The sequence below is a fragment of the Orbicella franksi genome, chromosome 5 (assembly GCF_964199315.1).
Source record: "Orbicella franksi chromosome 5, jaOrbFran1.1, whole genome shotgun sequence".
NCBI lineage: Eukaryota > Metazoa > Cnidaria > Anthozoa > Scleractinia > Merulinidae > Orbicella > Orbicella franksi.
In genome coordinates this window covers 21,157,967-21,172,354 of record NC_138149.1, presented here as the reverse complement: position 1 = coordinate 21,172,354, position 14,388 = coordinate 21,157,967, and positions in this window count along the sequence as shown.

The window sequence follows — 14,388 nt, the reverse complement described above, 5'->3', positions numbered from 1 at the left end:
TCGCGGCAATAAAAATACCTTTTTGGTCTACTTCCTGTCATACACTATCGGTCCGCTGGAGAGTGAAGAAGTTTAAAAAACTTGAATGAGTTTAAAACCGGAAAATTAATGATTAACTCTATTTCACAAAAGTAAAGTTGAAATGCTTTAAATAACAAAAGATTGCAATTTTCACTGCATTGCAATTGTAAGAATACAATTATTTTAGTTATTTATTTGTTTATTTTTAAAATCAAATTGCATAAGATCACAGGATTGGTTTTTATTCCGCATTAGCCCTTTCTTAATATCCTGGGCCGGCCGGGTTGTTCAATACCCGATTAAACTAACCCAGGACTACTGAAAATTTTGATTTCAGGTTTGTATTTTTTTCAGGGGCGTAGCCAGCATTTTTGCATAGAGGGGTTCCTACCTTAGTATCGGTGACCCAGTTGAAATGAAAATCCAGCGCCGGAGGTGCTCTTTGCTAGGGAGGTCCGGGGGCATGCTCCCTCGGAAAATTTTGGTATTTCAGGTCCTCAGAAATAGCATTTCCTTGATTTTGAGCGCAAATTTCCAATTATCTCAGCATTGCCAAACGTAACTAGAATTTCCAAGAGGAGATTGCAAATCTCGCTTCCGAAAGAAACGCTAACAAAATTAACTAGTGCGACAATCTCAGATAGTGCAGACTGCAATTGATAGCTCTGGCACGGTAGTCGCATACGTACTCACCCCTGCTCGGTTCACTTCCCGTTTGTATTTACCTTGGTAGTCTGCTAGGGCTTTTCCCCTTAGCAGTGAGTACGTTTCAAGGTTGTATTTTCACCCACGGTACGAAAATTACTTACAATTACTGTTTGTCACGACAGCTTTTAAATTTTACTCTGGTGTTTTACGATGATTTTCGTTCATTTTAAATTCAATAATACGTTGAACAAACGTGACAATTTGGCTCTTTGCGCCAACTTTGTAGCTTGATACTTTTGTTTTCCTTGCAAAGGTATGTAACATGAAACTCTTGTTTTCTTCAAAACACACGGAAGATGAGCTTGCTTTGGGGGATAAATTAAAGAAAGTTAAATATCGGACGAAGAAATGGAAGAGGAACAATTTTGTTTTTTCTCAAAACGCAAATTTTCTTATCACAGATGAACAAGAACTAATTTAATTATCAGATAGTCACGGAATACGACTTTCTTTTTCTGTTGCCACCTTTGTTGTCAAGGCCTCGGGTATTTCTTTCTCAATTACGGCTAGCAAAAGCTAGTTACGCTTCGGTGAATACTTAAAAAAAAAATTGTAAACTTTCCAAAGTAAATGTTCCAAAAGCATGTTTCTTGTTAGGGGTTGATCACAGGAATGGACGATTGGGAGGTTCAGACAGTGAGCCCTGCAGTGTGTGTACGCAGCCTTTGGACTTTTTTCCCGTATCAGTGCTTGTACGCCTCGCCTAGGAAAACATGTTAGACGCGCCATTGTACCCTTGCCCCCAACAGTTTCTTATGTCTAAGTCGTAACCCAAAGGGAGGGTTCCGGAACCCTCCCTTTGGGTTACGACTTAGGGATAAGGGGTAACGACTTAGGGATAAGGGGAGGGTTCCGGAACCCCTGGAACCCTCCGCTGGCTACGCCCCTGTTTTCGGTAAGGATTTCAGTTTTGAGCTTGGGTGGTCTCAAACTACGCAAAACGTAAGAAGTGAAAAACATTCTATGGACGAAAGCTTGATGCTTCGATTAACTTTTATTCCTGGGTTGGCGTTAACCGGTTTTCCAACACCCCGGCCCTGATGATGTATTTTGTTCTGCGATGTACAAGGCAATTTCTTTGTATCATGAATAGCACAACAGTACTTCAAACGAATTGCGGCTGTCTCTCCTTACTACCCTTAACTCGATCGCAATAGAAATATTGATGATACAAAAAACCCCAAAGACAGTACATCACTTTTTCTCTTCAGGTAAACAGAAGGAGCTGAATGAAGAAGCACAAACAACAAAAATCTATTAGCGGAAAAATGGCGCTCCGTCGCTCAAACTACGACACAAACGGATTGGTTTCTTTAGGTATTAAATTAAGAGTTTTGATTGAGCTAATGATACACGTACATTAAGCTCTAATTAATTCTAAAATAAACTGAATTATGCTATGGGAATCAGTTGCGAGTTTGTCTTATTTTATGAACAAATGCAAAGCTTAGCTGATTTCCTCTTTTTTATATGCTTTTTTAAGTTCTACAGTTTTTCAAAATGTAGTATCCAAGAAAGCTTTGCTGAACTTCACCTGGGATTGAACTTAATTTGGCTTCAATGATCGCGATTCTAGATCAAATGTCTTTGACACAGATTTCTGCTGGAGTGCTCTACCTTTCCTAAATCCCTTTTACAAAAAAGCATCAAAGATTATGATTCCAAACAAACAAATTCAAGGACAGACAACGGTACATCATGTATGTTATAGCTGAGTGCAAAGAGTTAAAAACACATGAGAAGAACAGAGAAAATGTGTCAAACAAAAGACAGCTTATTGAGCTAAGCGTCAGTACTCTCGCAGCCAGTTTAATTAATCGTAATACTTTTGTTCTAATGACTGTTTTAGCATATCTAGAGAGACCCTTTGTAGGTTGACACCCATTCATTTTATTCGTTCTCTTATATAGTTAACATACTTTCCGCATTCTTACGCTGTTTGCACATTTTTCAAGTAGTTTTTCCCTCGATAGAATAGAACATTTAGAAAAAAGTATGTCTCCTGTCTCGGCCAATGAAAATTGACTCAGTTTGCCCTCTCTGTTATAAAGTGAAGAGACCGTGAAACAATGAGTTTGTTAGTGATATTCCTGTCATGACATTATTTTCAACTGCTTTCCACCTTCCAGTGTTCCGGCCGATCAGCAGCGATAGCCGACAGTTCTTATAATATTTTCCATACTATATTGCCAAATGCCACCAAATAAACATATAAACTGGATAAAACAGAACAAGTAGGGTTCGACAGAACGCACCATGTATCTGTTAGCTTTGGAGGACTTTTTACTCCCGCTTTGCATAGTAAAATCGGAAAGTAGATGCCGAAATTATACTGGAATTTTAATTTAAAAGACAAATACAGATGTAATCGCTAGACTTTTTGAGTTCTCCTTTTTCAAAAGGGGTCCAGATGACTATCTATAAGGCAACATTCATAGTTAGTATAATTTCCAGAGGTGAATATAAAAATTGGACATTCCGATTGCTTGAAAAACTCGGCTTATTTTTTTGGCCTGGTTTCTGAGCTCGCCACCTTGCCATCTCGGCAAGTCAACATATGCATGGTGGACAGTTGGTGAATGAAATTTTCATTTTTTCGGCAGACATCGCTCCAAGTCCAGGATATTTGAAAGGATGAAGAATTTTGGAAATGACTGCTGTCGCCCCTATACCAAAATTCTTTTCAAAAACCCGTATTCGTATCCTTACTGCGCACGCAAATTCACACACCACGTCATGCATGAGCGCGCGCCCTAAGCAATAAAATGAACAATGACAGGGCAGATAGCCATTGCTAGAACTTATCCTAGATTTTACGATCTTGGATGTTCGGTGACCCCTCCTTTTCTTTGGATGGATCATTTTCTCTACCGATTTTCTACGTTTAGCGAAAAAATGAAGAAAATTTATTGCATGAAGTTTGAATTTTTTGCAAAATGCACCATCGAATTCCGTTCTTTTTAGCTCTTCGTTTATCTGTGCGACGGTTTCAAATGCCTCTTGAAGGAATAAGTTTTGTGAAAACGTTGGTAACATTTGGAATTATTTATGCAACAGACCCTCTTCTACAGAATATAACTAAGATCGTTTACCTCCGTTGACTCACCTTCGACATTTTTAATTATAAACCCCTGTAGACCATGCTGAATTACATGCGCCAATTTTTCAAATCTGGGTAGTTTTCCACACGCTTTCTCTCTGAAACGAGGTCGGTGATCCCCAATTTTTTTTGCATTTCTGACACAAGTAACTGATTATCTGACTGCAGTAGAAATTTAAACTAGACGCCTTGCTGCGTGTACCCAGGCAGCCGTTACACTAGCTATATTGCAATTGAGCTAAATGTTCTGCATTTGAAGTCGTACGAAATTCAATCGAATCGATGTGCTCAAGCTATTCTTCAGTGGAATCGATTAATAGCTTATTACTCGTTTGCAGGCCTTTAGGGCGTGAAATGAGTCAAGGTCTTTATATCAACCTATAAACGTCTCAGTCTATTTTCCTTAGCCTTTGTCGTTGTTGTTGGTTTATTTTTGCATTTCCCAAGCAAGCGAGACATTTTGAATTTCAGAGTTATGGCGGTGCGTGACATAGAGCTACGAACGCGTTTGTCGAAAAACATATACTTATCTCGTGATGTTTAGCCCATTCAGAATTTAAAGTATTAGGAAAAGTGCTTATGTAAAATTGTTTGTTCAATACAGATAATTAGTCGCCTAGATTGCAAAAGTAAGTTGCAGGTGTTTACACTATATTCCGGCCGTAATGTTGGTGTACCGCGGAGTACATGGCGGCTCCATACTGGGCTCTGTAAATTTGTGCAAAATAGCTCGACGACTATCTGAGGTTTGGGAAAACGGACATCTTTATTAATCTCCTATAACACGACAATTTCTTGACTTTATCCACTAAATGGTTTTCGAATAATTTTATTGCGTCAGGATTGCGTGACAGTGCAAGCCAAGAATTGTTTTGCTGGGGTCAACATGCATTCACGGTTTCTTTCACCTTAAATGTACAATAATTCGCTACATGGGTTTTATTCTTACAAAGACACGTATCTCTGTTACAAGAAAATAATGAGAGAATATCGTTTAGTTCGAGATTTTAACTTTCTTATACTTTACGAAGTTTCTCAGAGCGTTTACTCAGGTGTACTCGAATAGATACATTCGTAAACAAATTCTCTAACCTTTCTGCTCTTGTTGCTCAGACGTTCTTGAGTTCGTACTGGGATTCTACTTGGTTCACGATCACGTCTAAAAATACGATGACGCTTCTGAAGATGCTTTTTATCAAGTTGAAGAGTTGATAGAGCCGGTTGATAGCTCCTTTGATGTAACATGATTCTTGATAAATTCACTCAACATGTTCGCTCGTAAATTGGTCTCTCGTAAGACTTGCAGACCATTCTCGTCCCCAGTGCTACTCGTCCTAAAATGTCGTTGACGAGTAGCTCTTGACGCACCAAAAAATTCGAATTTTTTTCATTGGCTGAAGAAAATGAATGCGCAGCAGAAATGAAAATTACAAAGCTCTACGCATTCTATTTTACTTCCGGCCCGAATGGTGGCACCTTCGCTCAGTTGACACAGGCGCGCTTTACGAAAAAAAAAAACGCAAAACAGGTGGTGACCTTTCCTGATCGATCCGAATGAATCGTTAAAGTTTCCACGTAACCAAAGAAGAAGGTCGCCTACGACGATGTCATTCGCGATCGTAATCATCGTCCTTTGTTGTGGCAGCCGAGAGGGTGGGAAGAAACGTTTAAAACTCTGAGAATCAACCAGCTGATACAACAATTACTTTGTCGCTGACCATACCCCAAGAAATCATAAAATTAAGTTCGAATCGGCAGTGGGTTTCAAGAAACGTTTGTCTTCCTCTATGAAAAGCTCAAAAGGAAACTTAGAGCCAGGTGAAAAGACGAAGAAATATCACTCTTTCTAAGCAAATGTGGCACTGGAAATCTGGAAGGTGCACTGGAAGGTGAGTGTGTTTTTCTCTCTCTGAAAGATCAAGCAGATCAGATTCTAGCAGTCCAAAATGTATTGATATTAAATTGCCAAAATGAGTCAAAGGTCCGTGTTATAATACTCTGCTTCATACCTGGATGATGTCGCAAATGGTCAGAACATGAAATTTGGTATGTTTCTTCCACATGTTGTTGTGTATGTATCTGCTACTATCTGTTAAGAAGCTTCTGCTGTTGTAGATATATATAATATCTGTTTTTTAGCTCCCCTCTCTTCATTATTTAGACCTCCCATATAGTCTCACCCCCCAAAACACGAACAAACCTTTTGTGGTCAGGCAAGAGTTTAGTTTGCTTTAGAGCCTCCACCCAAATTTATTTTTTTAAATTATTTACTTGTGGAAATGATGTGTAAAGGAAAATAACCATAGATAACCATAGCTGAAATTTGAGGCCCTTTCCTCTTTCTCCACTTTAGGTAGGAAGCAACTGCAAGTAGCAAAACTTTTTTCCGTCACAATAATATCAATCAGTAAATAACTTAATTTATCATCCTTGCAAATAACTGTGAACAAATATAAGGGACAATTATTGTCACATGTATAACTGATAACAAATCATCAGACTATTGGGTTTCCAAATGTAATGTGGGAATTATCTCTACTAAAAACAAATCAAACATTATAGGTGTACAGAGTTACATTAATATCCCCTTAAGAAAAATATCATAATCTTTTTGTTAGCCTTTGAAAGATTATTTATTTCCTGGCATTATTTACTATTCGTTGTTAATTTTCAGACCATAATAGTGCTACATAAATTCCTTGAAGGATGACCATATATGGATAATTCAAATAGGAATGTTGGTCTTGCAGTTCGATAAATAATACTGAAAAAAAAGGAGATGGAGGTAGAATCATCGTTAATAGTAAAGCTATGTGGTTGATGTTCTGATCAAGCACAAGAAGTAGAAAGTATGCATTCAAGATTTGTTGTTGTACATGGTTATATAACAGGCTGAAGAGCCTTATTACCATGAACTAACACGAATTGTAGAAGAGCAACGGCATTGCATTATTTCCCATTCATTTTGTTCATGCAGTTTCCTAAAAAAAAAAATCTTCCATAATGTAAATTGAGGCACACCAATATGAATCACTCTCTTCACATCAGGAACCTCTACATGTATACCAATGCCAAATACTAATGTTATAGTTACATCATTTTAGCTGTATTATATTTTTGATAACACCATGTACTCATATGGGAATACTGAAATAAATTGTTGTTGTTGTTGTTGTTTATAAGCTGGTTGAAAGGTATAAAATGAACAAAAACAATTATATTAACAAAAGCAGTGGGGGACAAAATGGTGGGAATAGCCCTATATTTAGGTTTGTAATGTCTGCAGGCTTTTCTCAAGCCTTAATGTACAAAAATCATCATTAGATGTTCCAAATAAGCCAATTAAAATTGCTGCAGAGCCATTATGGAAGCCCCCAGCACACATATAACCACTTGATGACAACTGGCATAAGACTTTTATTTTTTTTTCTCTGCGTTTTTCTTAACATGGTAGCAACCACTTCAAAAGGCAATTACTATCCTATACCCTGGTTACCACTCATATTTTTTTATTCTCTCCATAGCCATATGCAAAATAGATTTCTCTTCTCATATTTATTTAATTATAATACTGGTGTAAATTAATTCTGCAAATAATGCACAATAAAAGTTGATTGATTGATTTAATTTGACAGTTTAATGATCTGTTGATTGTGCAAGACCCTTTTTTGTAAAAAAAAAAAAAAAAAAATAGAACAGAATAGGGTTACTTGAAAAAATGAGGACACGAAAGATCATATGAAAGTGAGCACCTTTATTACATTCCTTGCTAGGAAACATGAGCAAAACTCCAATACAACAAAACTTTCCTGAGTTCAACAGATTTTATTCTGTTGCAACTTACAAACCTATGTAAATAACCACGAAGTAAATAGTTCTTACCATTAAAAAATTTTCCTTTCATCTATCAGCACGGCTTATATTTAAATCCTCTGTTCAGTGATGCAATTTCCACAGCTGATTTCCACAAACGCTTCCATGTGTCCATAAACAAATTTTACCGTGTCATTGATAGACGAAATACATGTCGTATCCTGATTACTTTGCTTGAAATCTTTAACTGCACCCCGCTCTATAAACTTCTCCTTTTCATCGAATATGAAGAGAGGAAACAACACACTGACAACAAGAACACACCTATCGATCCCTGAATTTTTCTATAGAAGGTCCACCACAAAATGCTTCGCGAAACCTGTTGGTAAAATATTACACAAGCTGGCAATCGTGTTTGAAGCGGCGACGGCATTTAAGGCCACTTTCCACTCTCTTTTTTTAAAACTCAAAATCACCTAACTTCAGCGAAGTGACAACACATGTCAACGTTCCGATCTGTTTACATTTGAATAATACACTATTCCTCTCTCCCCTCCCTTAGGATTAGTTTCTGAGCATGAGCAGATATGCAGGCCAAAATTACGCATGCGTTACCGGATGTCCGTGATTTATGGACATTCCGGTAATGGCTGCTACCAGAGCCCTCCGTTTCTCCGACCACGTGACCAAAAGAAACGGGGGCTCTGGGGACGAGAATGCTTGCAGACCGACCCGTTCCGAAAAGCTTAACGTCCTTTAGTGTTGGTCTACCGCGAACGGTGTGTTCGTTTGTATGTGATTTCATCGCCCTAGAAGTCATGCAACTCGTGCTAACTTTTCACGACGACAACTTCTGTAAATTCCATGTGCTGTAGCCCTGCACAGGTGACGCATGCGCTTTAGAGACCAGACGACGATTTTTGACTGAACGAGAAAAAAAAGAAAAAAAGAACCGAATTTTAAACCCAGGCCGCACTACCTGGGAAAAAATCCATCGACTGGTAAATTTTCGCTTAAACGTCCTTAAGAAGCGTAAACGCACTAGTTACGTTGATCGCCAGCAGGTCAGATGGACCGACAGAAATTTATTTTTCTCCATACTAAAGCTACTTATTTTTAGGTTATGATGACAACTGTGAATGAAGTCAACAACGATAAAACAAACGCACCGGGTGAATTTACTTTTCGTAGTGTTTCGATTGTTTGTTTTACTGCTGATGATGAGTAAATTGATTCACAATCGATGTACATGTAAGCTCATTATTAAAATTACGGCTACATACGTTAATGCAAACGAACAATTGCGCCTGTGTTTTTACGTTTTAGTCCGTTTTATTTCATACTTACTGAGATTTTCGTATAGGATCGATCGCATGAAAAACTCATACGGAAATTTCTTCATCCAATCACAATCGCGAAACGACTTTCTCACACGTGGGTAAAGCGTTTCATCCAATCAGAAATCAGCTGTCAAAATAAATCAGTCAGTTCGCAACGCGTTCACGTTGTTGTTGGCGCCTCTTTAATCTTCATTCACAGAAGTTTGTAGAGTTTCCACAAGTTTACTCCAGCCTTCTTGCAAATTAGCTATAAACTACAGACAATGGCGGAAAGTTCGAACAGGTTTATCGCTTTAGATAAACCATTAAAAAGTACATCTAGAAACAGCAGAACAAAAGGACTCGAGCAAAAACCCGGCGAGACGTTAAGGTTAGCTTGCTTAGCGAATTCCTCAAACAGAAGGAAGAGGCAAGAAAAGTTTTAAAGAAGACAAATATGCCGTAAGCATTATCGACAACAAAGAGTTTTTACCAAGGAAATGTCTGGAAGCTCGAAGCAAATGACTTTAAAAAAGCAAGGCAAGGGGAACAAATCAAACGCAGCTGAAGCGTTGACTGATGAACAGGTAAACATTCTGTACGAAAAATATTTACACTAGGTTTTCGAAGAAGCGACAAAGTGCTTGCAATCTGACGGAATAGAAAAATAACTTGATATTTATTCTGCCGAATGAAGGGTGAAAATCTAGTTGAGGGTGAAAATCTCAGCAAGTATAAAATAAACAAATTACAGCATGGAAACTGCTTTGTACGGTATTTACGCACTCGTTGTTTTTGTATCAGAAAATTCACTGGTTCGTTTTCTGATACGTCAACAACTCGTGCGTAAATACCGTATGCGCGCACTTTCCATGAAGCAATCTATATATTCACCGAATTCATAAATGGCGAATCGCTCGGATAAGCCTCGGTACGAGAGCATGAAAACGAGGCGGGTGGGGATAGAATCCCTAACTCCAACATGGCGATAAGTGAAGCGGAGACGTCTACAGCTCCAGTTTTACTGAAGGAAAGTGATATCACTGAAGCTAGTCTTGCCGGAAGGAAATCAGCAGAGTTGGGAAAAGCTAATATTTTGTTTTGGCAGCGATTTAAGCGTGATCGTCAAAGCACAGCTTGTAAGACGACAGTATGTTTTCTTATGTTTACATCGAATGATGCGGATCCTCTGGCAACTATAAGTAAACTTAATGTAACCTCAGTTAGGGTTAAAGTTAAACATGGAATGTTTTTCACTTTTTCGCTAAGTTTTTCAGATAAACAGCTGTAATATTTTACCAAATAAAACTTAATCGTTTCTTGTATTTTTTTGGTCTTGTTGTGTCTTTACAGTGAGTCAAGAAGGTTAACAGGTTGCCGAGACAAATTCATTGTTAATCTCCTTATTTACAATGATTTATACCGAAATAAAAAAAGTCAGTAATTGTACTATTTCCCTTTTGATTCTTGATTTTCTATTAGGGATGTTACAGGAATATACATAAGCATTTGCTGGATAAAAGCTCTTGATATGTCTGAAATCAATACTGATGTATATTATGGCTTTATACATAGTAATTTTAGGTTAGAATAATTTTCAGCATTCTTCCAGGAAGTTTATCTATAATAAGAAACTTTCTTGTTCTGTGTTAACTAGCTTAATTATGGAGAAATCCTTTATATTAATTATTATTGTTTCCTTTTTCGATCATCTTTTTAACTACAGTGAGCAAAATCTAAAATCTGTAAAATTTGCTCTGGTGAAAAAAGATAATAAGTTTGCGGACACTATTGTTTTTCGTAGCTCTAAGTTTTAAATGAATAGAGACTTCATGGAGATGGATATTTGAAAGATTTTTAAACGCAAAGGACTATAGAAACAATTTTCAGTGGTGCTCAGTATCACAGGAATAAGAAACAGAATGCTCTTCATGTGACAATACTACATGTAGATACCAATAAGTTACCCTTTACATTACGTATGACTGAAAAATGGTACCACCTTATTGACAAATCAATTTTAGCAGAATAATAAAAATATCTGATGTCACCTGCTGCTTCATGTAATTTATGCCATAGGTAAAATTAGGTACTGCAGTGCTGGAAATAATTTTTCTTCTTTAATAGGACATGTATCCTTTCAAATCTTCATTTTTTCTTATCAATTTGACCGGACGTTAACTTGAATAACTGATTTGCATAAGTAATTAGCATAATGAAATTTATTAGCATACTGTAAAGATTTTCAATACAAATCGTTCAAAACTTTAAATTTGATTTATTCATTATTTATGATGATTCGATGACTTTATCTATAAGATGACTGCACCGATCTCTCCTGGTTATCTCCTGATTATATGTTCGTTTTCTATTGAATGCTACCCCCATCACTAGGAGTGTACAACTACCCCAATTATTCCTGTCCGGGACTATTCACAGACCGATCAATTTTTAGTTTGAATTTACCGCGAATTCAGACCCCCGTAGGAACCTCAGTGACCAATCACAAGCACGGACTTTACAATTTCACCGGAAGATTAGGTTGACATGTCCATCTGAAGTCGCCATTTTTCTCCTTACTGATTCGCGCTCATATAGACCGGAACTGACCTTTCTCGTGGGAAAAGAAGCCTAAAAATAGACCGGTCTGTAAAATACCATGACATGGGCTTAGTATGGGGGTTGCAGGCTCCTAGTGATGGGCTCCTGACTAAAGGTTACTCTAGGGTACATACATCAAGGGCTAACCTTATATCGCAATGCAGAGCACTTTATTTGGCAAGTACAGAAAAGATGAACACTTCTGCTTTATGGTATGACAGGAGCCCATAATGTGATCCAGGATATGGCTTAAAATTTCAGAGTCAAGGGCCCAAAATTAAAACTGAATTCTTGAGTATCCATTTGGCGACTAAGTGATAAAAATCAGGTAGGAATTTTATTCAGAAGAGAACTCAATGCACAAAATCTGTAAAGAAAAAATTTCCAAGACTTTTTTGGCCGCTAATTTTGTATTCGAAGCTAATGTAATGTCTATGAAAGATTCATGCATTCCAAGAGACACAATCGGTAGGCATACACCTACCGAGTGTGGCGTGACGACGGTTTTGAATAACTTCACTAAACGGCATCAGAATGGCTTTAAAATCGGCACAAGGGACAAGTACGCGACACATTTGAGGTAGGAAAATTTTATTTCAAATTAGATAGTTATTTACTCAATTTTTTTTGCAATCAGTGATTTTCCCATACAATTCCCTATATACACAAGCTGTCCCATACACCATGTATTTTGAGCTTGGGAAGCCTGTGGCAAGGCGAGATCTCGGAAACCGAGCCAGCCTGGTTGACCGGGCTCATATGAAGAGGCCATAAATTAAATAACCCTTGCACCCGAGCCTGAGCCCAAGTCTGTTAAATTAGCAAAGTGTACAATTCATGTAATAGTTAAATTTTCACAAGTTTGACACAAGTGGGCTATCCAGGCAACTAACAAGTCATATTTCTATTTATCGTCTTTATTTTATTTTTAGGGTAGTACGTGGAGGAGGTCCGTGAGGCCTGGTCCGTACGGTAGTCCATATAGACCTGGTCCGTAGTTGGGGTCCACGGAAGGGGGATCAGTGATTTCGGGTTACCCTATGCTACAGTTGTTGCATCTGTACCTCTGCACTTGTGCTTAACCTTACTGCAAAATGTTCAGTAAATTTCCATACCAAATTTTCATTGTACTATTCCTTATCTAAAGAAAGTCTCTACACTTTTGATACAATCAAATAGGATGGTTCTCAACTTCCAAGTAAGTAAAAAGGAAGAACGCGAGCTTGTGTCATGACGCTATTGAAAGCCGCACTTGGCTTTGTAGCTCGTTTAAGAAAATTACAGATCAAGGTCCGACAAAGGGAAATATCCACCCAAGTAGGACGTTTATCGTAATCTGAGATGTGGTTAGCCCTTTAACAGCTAGGAATGGGGAGACAAGTTTATTTTCTTCTAATCGCAAATAGAGCAAAGCAGGTACATGTACGTGCATTAAACTTGCCTTGCCTTCGTTTACGAAGCCATGTTTTTTCGCCAATCTTTCGGCTTCTTCTTTCCCGCCATCAATTTGAACTGACCACCGATTCAAATATTTGATGTCACTCACCCTAACCACCAGAGAAAACCAAACGCTCGACGAGATAACATGGAAAAGCAACTGCATGATTGCTGTTGTCGTACACTGAAAAGGAAGTGAAAAAGGTGAAAAAATGAGAGGTTACAAAGCGACTACTTCCTTCTCGGATGAGCTTTGCCTTGGCCTTTTTTATGGACCGAGAAGACAGAGACGGAGTCGAGGTCCATAAACACACAAAAGGAAAGAACGAGGCCAATATTTAGCTCTTATTAACCGAGCAGGAGGTCTGTATGGGAGAATCTTGACCGAGGTTGTGAGTACAGACCGAACGCAGTGAGGTCTGTACACACGACCGGGGTCAAGATTCTCCCATACAGACCGACTTAGCTCGGTTAATAAGATGTTTATTATATGGCAAAGAAGAAAACATTAATTCGTTCAATAGAACTGGTTTACTTGTAAACGGAGATGGGCTTAACTTAAACCTGCAGAAACTTGCTCATCCTCTTTACCTTTTTTTTTCTGTCGTCAGGCTTTTTGGCACTTCCATATATGATTGAGAAGAAAATAAAAGAAAACGGTGAACATTTTTGTATTTTAGTTTGTTACTTTTTCAACGCAAAATGAAACCGGTCTAGATGCCGGTCTAGATGGGAAAATCTAGACCGCGGTCAATATCGATTTCAGCCAATCAAATTCGTGAATTCGGTAGTTCCAAGTCCTTGTGAGACACACCCATATAATAATTAGCCATCTTAACCGAACAAGCTTGGTCAATAAAGGATTTATTATATGGAAAAAGAACATTGATTTTCTTGCGGGACACAGAGGGGATTCCCGAACGGGTCTTGCCTGCTCGCACAGCCAATAACCGGCGTAGGATTCCGTTCATATTGCCCGCTCAAGGAGATAATGAGATACTTTTTGCAGCCGCATTGGCCTATTTAGGACTGTGAACACAGCATGCAAGTGCAATCTTACTACGCAGATCTTCACTTATGGCAGAGACAACCAGGAGATAACTCAAAACAGTGATATTTCCGTGAAAAGCCTGGGCTCTAACGCGCACTTCAGCGCGAGGCATCACGCGATCACCCGAGGGGTCGCAAGATAACGCACAACAAACCACAGGCAGACCACTCTAATCAACAAATGGTAAACGCCATAGCGTGCACTATTGAGCTATGGTGCACGCGGGAGGTTGCTAAGCACGAAAGAAGCGTAAGAGTCGCACGAGGCGATAACTCTAGCTTCTTGAGTGCTTAGCAAACCTCCCAAGTGCATCCATAACTCAATAGTGCACGCTATGG